Raw genomic sequence first — 6,071 nt, 5'->3', positions numbered from 1 at the left:
ACATTGCTTATGCTGTGAGTTGGTTAAGCAGGTATACTTGTAATCCAGGGCAGAAACATTGGATGCACTTAATAGAGTGCTAAAGTACTTGAAGTACACAATGACCTTTTGTTTGAATTACGAAGGGTATCCGGCCGTCCTTGAGGGATTTTGCGATGCGAACTGGATAACAGACTCAGAGGAGTTATATGACTTACTTTGGCGGGGAAAGGGTCGCTGTTTGAGCGCCTTTTTCATCTATGACGTGGCTGTGCCGGTCGCTGAAAATCTTATATGAACGACCGATACTAACGGTCAGTGATTATGACTGATCCTAATCGGTCGTAGATATAAATCTTAATATAAAAAAAATAGATTCAAATTGGTTGTCTGGCCTGACTGAATCTGTCTGGGCTGAAATAATCTAAATTAAACTCAAATGAGAATTTCAAATCAACTCAAATCATACTGAAATAAAACTAAATCGACTCATTGAAGCTAAACTAAAACTTGCACTTATATATTCAAAATAAACTTTCCATTTAGCATTCATTGTATTAATTAGGTTCAAAGTTAAATCATGAGTTCAGAACAATATATTTAAGCTTAAAGACAAGTGAAATTCACCAACAAAATGGTAAATTCCCCTCCCCAATGATGAACTGAGCCCACACTTAATAATAGAGTACCTGCAGCAAAAATAAGCATCCAAATCAATAGAACCAATATAAAAATACAAGCTGACAAGCTCTTATAACTTCATGAAAACATAGGTAAGGGTGAGACATACTCCATACCTTTCAAAAGCATTCCACATACTGATGACCAGGGATGTTCAAATGTTCTTCTAATATCGGCATCAACTGCAATCCAGCTATCTTGACACAAGCGTTGATCGGCCATTGACAAAATTGGATATTACTGCAGAATTTATCATACTCATTAAATCTCAAAGCCTTTTGTTTTTATCATTGCTTTAATGGCCATTCATTTGTTTGGTCAGGATAGTCTATCATTATACACACATCTTAAGAGTTCCAACTGTTATTAAATATGACAAGAAAGATACAAAAAAAGAACAAATGACATTATACATGCAATCTTTAGGATAACACATACTGTGGCTATCTACTGAAGCAATTAACATTCTCTTTGTACGAGAGAAAAACAGAGAGAAACTCTCTGCAACTCCAAAGAGTTGTCTGCTCCCTAAGAACCAAATCCTATTTGGCTCTATAAATTTTATGCGTTGGAGAATAAAACTTTAACAGTCACACTAGTGATGCACATACCTTGTTGAATTGCACCGACAAAGAGATGTCTACTCCCTAAGAACCAAATCATATTGCTTCTCCATTACACTACTATGCTCCTGAAACAAAAAAGGAAGTTAAATATGTTGCAATTGCATGTAATTAGCAACATTCTTACCACTGGTTTTACCGGCGTTCAGAAAGCATGTAAAGTAAGCAAACATGAATATTGGAAAACTATCAAGCAGATATGAGTATCGAAATATTACCTAAACTGATATAGAATAACACCATCACTCCAGTGACCTGCCTGTGTAACCACCTTGAGTTGATCCATTTACAGTTGTTGCTCTCAAACCTCTCTTCTTTACTTTTTTCACCCAGCTGATCAATCCTACTTGTTCATGCTAGCGAAATATAGCCTTGTTGAGTGAACTTCCCATCTAAACGAAATCAGAGGAAAGTAAGTAAATCATGAGAGATACGACCATCACTGAAAGCAAGAAAAAAAGATAAGTTTTGTAGATTAAAGGTGTTACTATTCCATTGATATGATGACATAAAGAGGAAGGGTACTACGACTACATAGTACTTGAATAAAGATCCTGAGAAACCCAAGAACAATCAGATTTGTGCAAGTTTGAATATATGTTTACCCACAATGCACTCATGGGATACATGCAACTCGTTGTGTACTGGCTATTTTATCCATCCATTATAAAAATAGACTTATATGCATACTAAATAATTAATATAAAAGATGCATTCGAGGGTTAGAAAGCTTACAACAAGGGGGTGAAAGCTTTCCATAAATATGAAATATATATCTGAAAAATACTTATTGTTGCAAGCTCCATGTTTTGAGATTAAACAAGGTGGAAATCTTCCGCTTACAAATTGGAAAGATATAAGCGTAAGAAAGAAGCAACTCCACTAAGTATGTACTACAACTAAATGATAAGACAAATCATCAAATGAGTTAGTAAAAGTGAAGTACTTTCAGTTTGAGCTTACTGAGAACTGATTCACTTTTGTCAAGAGGATGCGGAGAACTAGTTATTTCCTGCAACGAGAGGAGCGGATCTGTTAGCATAAACATACACACTAGAAGATTGAATTCAATCCAACACCAACCAACTATTTGTATAAATATTCATTTATAGTTTATAGAAAATAAGAAGATGCAGGACAATAACAATAGCTAATGAGATGTCATCATTCTTAACATTGCAGACTTCATACTTCATCCAAATACCTATAACAACACATTCCAGATAAATGACTAGCTCTGATTTCAACAAGCCTCCAGGAATAAATAATTCAGATATATTTCAATTGTGCTAATAATGACTCAATCTCTGATTTTAACAAGATCACCTGTCATCTCATAGCAGTAAGAGTAAAAGTGATACAGTCTCCAGTAAGTAAAGTAAAGGAATGCTGATCTTTCAAATACCAAATTCAAACCACTGGAGATTCTTTATCTTCAGCCGCTGCTTCAAGTGTTGCAGTATCTTGAGCTTCCTGTTAGAAATTTCAAAACCCATCAACTAGTTATTCCTCAAAAGGGTGTAAATAAAAACCATATCCTTGATTTGCTAAAGAGAGGGTGTATCAGAACATAAACTCACTTCCTTCGAGGGTACGAATGAAACTTTTGTCACTTGTCAGCAGTGCCGAAAGTTTCCTGAGGAAGCTTCAGTTGTCTCTTGATTGCATCTCTTAGAGCCATCACAGCCTGTGTATAAACAAACAAAAGGGGAATTTTGTTATCAGCGTTATCAGCAAGAAGGCATTATTTTGCTGCCAAACCCAACACTAGTTTATACAGTTCAACAAGAAAACGAGTCGGCTTCGGGTGTGTAAGTGAAGAGGCATTCCCAAAGGATGCAATTAGTATAGCCAGTGTAGAAAGTCACTTGTCCTATAAGATACCGACTTATGCAGGAACACTGATAATTAGAAAAAAAATATGTTATCCTTTATTTAATGTTATCTAAATGCATGCTTCCAGATTTTTGGATTCTACCCTCGTATTTAAAACCTCGCAAACTAACGCTGGCAGCGTTTAGTACAGTGTTTGCTACTAACCTGGTGGTCAGCTGCATTGCGGTTCCAGACGCTCAATATGTCTTCATTAAAACGGATGCTCAATACTGCTCCGCATATGTTCTCTCCATAGTCAAGCTGGTCACCAACTAATGCTAGTACCTGCGAATGTATAAGCAAATGTTTAACCTCATTTCATGTCGACAACTTCAGATTCATGAGCCCATTACACTTATAAAGGGTTCAGCCCCAACTCTTTACTACATAAACGTCTGAGCGCAGCAAACAAATAGAGCATTAAAAGTGAATACACAATTGTTATTATTGTAAGAAATATTTTTTTTAAGCAAGTAAGAATGGAATATCATTATACATGTTGAACTCTCTCCCAAATTAATTAACGATGCACTCCACAAACTCATATGCTCGTAAGATTGCCATTGAATTACTAGTATGGGAGTCCATGAAATCTGTACCTCCATCTGTTTTTCAATATGAAAGATTAAATATCATGATAGTATGGGAGTCCATGAAATCTGTACCTCCATCATCTGTTTTTCAATATGAAAGATTAAATATCATGACATTAAAAACAAATCCACCCATGAGATGATAAAGTCAGATTTATATGAAAATATGCTATAGTCCAAAACGGTATCTATAGTGTGAATGGCGACAGCTATTAATTGGCTTGACATCAAAGGATTAATGGTTTCAGCTGCTCATAAATGTGGTAGGAGTTAGGGAATGTTTAGGTATATTTTTTTTTATCCAAGCTAGCTATACTTGTTTAGTTTCTATTCTCTAACCTAGACAGTAGCTTGCATATAATTTTACTGAAATAAATCAAATCTTAAAAATAAAGGTATCAAAATCTGAAAAAAATAAGGAATTAAGTTATCTAGAATAAGCATGGTTAAAAATATGATGTTCTGCAATATCTACTGACTAGGAAAATATCTTTCTTTGAAGAATTTGGTTATTCAAAGATTGAATAAAGCACAAGAAGGCGCTCGCTAAGAAAGTTTAATATATAAAAGAGCGAGTTACATCCAGTAACTGCACTTCTCACAAGCGGTGACTGCTACATATACTTAACCAAGCAAATAGAATAATTGTAGTTCAGCAGTTTGTTAGAAAAACAAAACAAAAAAATCTTAAAGCTTTCAGAAATGATGATGGGTCTCTTTTCAACCAGATGTTAATACGCGTACCACTTCTTTGATTTCTCTAGATGCACAAACAAGTATGAGCTTACATAAAAGAGGAATCACAACAAAATGGTTTATCTACTACTTGAATACTAAAATAGATTGAAAAGAAATTGTTCAAATGTGATCCAAAGTAAGTATAACACAAAAAGACATCCTCTTTTGTGTTCCTTTTGTCTACTGAAAGATATAACTTAAACCCATCAACCGGAAAACATAAATTTTCATGTTATTGAAAATGAACTGTAAATTACTATTTCTCAAAGAACAGGAAAATCAAGTATACCTTGGGGTTTGAATGGATAATCAGCTTGAAATGTAATACTAGGAAAAATACAAAACACGTCTCCTTCATATGGTAATCCTGCAAACAGTAACACAAAACACAAAAATTTAGGTTTCATAACTTCCTAATATCAAAAAAAATCTAAGATACAAATTATTACATCATAAGCAATCATTCAACATCACTGATAATACCAACCAATCTGGTTAATAACTTACTAAATCATGAAATTAATTAATATTAATCTATGATAGGGTTAAATCCTTCTTTGCAAATTGCAGATGTTTTCCTCAACCTAAAAGGCTAAAAAAAAAGGGTCAGTTCGAATTGATTAGACTCAAAATCAAATTGATTTATCCTTATGTTCTGAATTAAATTTAGGGGTTTTGTTTCTTACAGTATGAGAAGACATCTTCTACCCTTGTTGAGTTACACCCTACTGCATAACGAAAGAAAATCAAGAGAAATTAAATCGTTTATAATACTAAAAGTTCATCAAATTTATCAAACAAGAACAAGATTGATATTACCCTGGTGATTTCAAGAGCAAAACAAATAGATCTAGTATTACAAAGTTTACTTTTGATTTCTGCTGATACATGGGTTTTGATTTTGAGATATGGGTTAGGATAAATCCTTGGTTTCTAACAATGAGTTTCGATCTGTGAGGTACAAACAATCCAGATTTATATTCTAGGGTTCTTGGGGTTTTCGTTGATTATGTGTATGCAAACTAAATCAAGGGAGAAGTGTTGTTATGATGATGGAAGTTGTTGATGGTGGTTGCTTGATCTGTGGTGGTGAAGGAAGTGGTGTGCGTGGTGGTGATGGAAGTCAGCGGAGAAGAAAAAGAATAGATGCAGTCTCTCTCTTGCGTAGAAGAAGAGATAAGGAAAATGGAGAGAAAGGTTTCCTCGAAAATTGGACCATAAAAAATGTGAAGTTCACCAGTCCCAGAATGGGTTGTGACTGAAGAATAAAATATTAACAAAAAAAAATTAGTTCTACGACCAACATAGGTACTCTCCGGATTTTTTTTTAAATTTGAGGCCGCCTTGATCGGTACGCGGTCACTGACTGCCACTGAGAGTCGCGGCTGTGGGTTGAGAATACCCCATTTTCCACTAGTGTATTAACATTGCCACAAATAAAAATTCTGGAGAACATTGACATTCACCAAGTACCACTTCCTCGAGGAAACTTCTTGGGGGAACATCCGCAACTTCCTTAAGGAACATCCTCAAAACTAATTGTTCTGCAACATCATTAATGCTTCCTCTACTAAATAATATT

At 34.8% G+C, this 6,071-nt stretch overlaps 1 long non-coding RNA gene across 26 annotated transcripts; it reads right to left on the bottom strand.

Moving 5' to 3' along the window:
* Positions 1-471: 471 nt before the first annotated feature.
* Positions 472-5,746, bottom strand: LOC113350423. 26 transcript variants are annotated; one of them, XR_003360800.1, is made up of 13 exons: positions 5,309-5,745; positions 5,176-5,217; positions 4,997-5,081; positions 4,779-4,856; positions 3,758-3,832; positions 3,324-3,443; positions 2,864-2,970; positions 2,230-2,756; positions 2,019-2,121; positions 1,502-1,675; positions 1,272-1,351; positions 777-900; positions 472-668 (listed from the first exon to the last, which is right to left on the bottom strand). It is a non-coding gene; the product is annotated as an uncharacterized LOC113350423 (long non-coding RNA). The 26 variants fall into 26 exon arrangements; XR_003360802.1 differs by having other exon boundaries at positions 2,247-2,756; XR_003360803.1 differs by having other exon boundaries at positions 1,502-2,121; positions 2,230-2,295; positions 2,610-2,756.
* Positions 5,747-6,071: the final 325 nt, after the last annotated feature.

Source organism: Papaver somniferum, chromosome 2 (assembly GCF_003573695.1).
Source record: "Papaver somniferum cultivar HN1 chromosome 2, ASM357369v1, whole genome shotgun sequence".
Lineage (NCBI taxonomy): Eukaryota > Viridiplantae > Streptophyta > Magnoliopsida > Ranunculales > Papaveraceae > Papaver > Papaver somniferum.
Note: the sequence above shows the minus strand (reverse complement) of the source record. Positions and strands in the feature narration are given on the sequence as shown.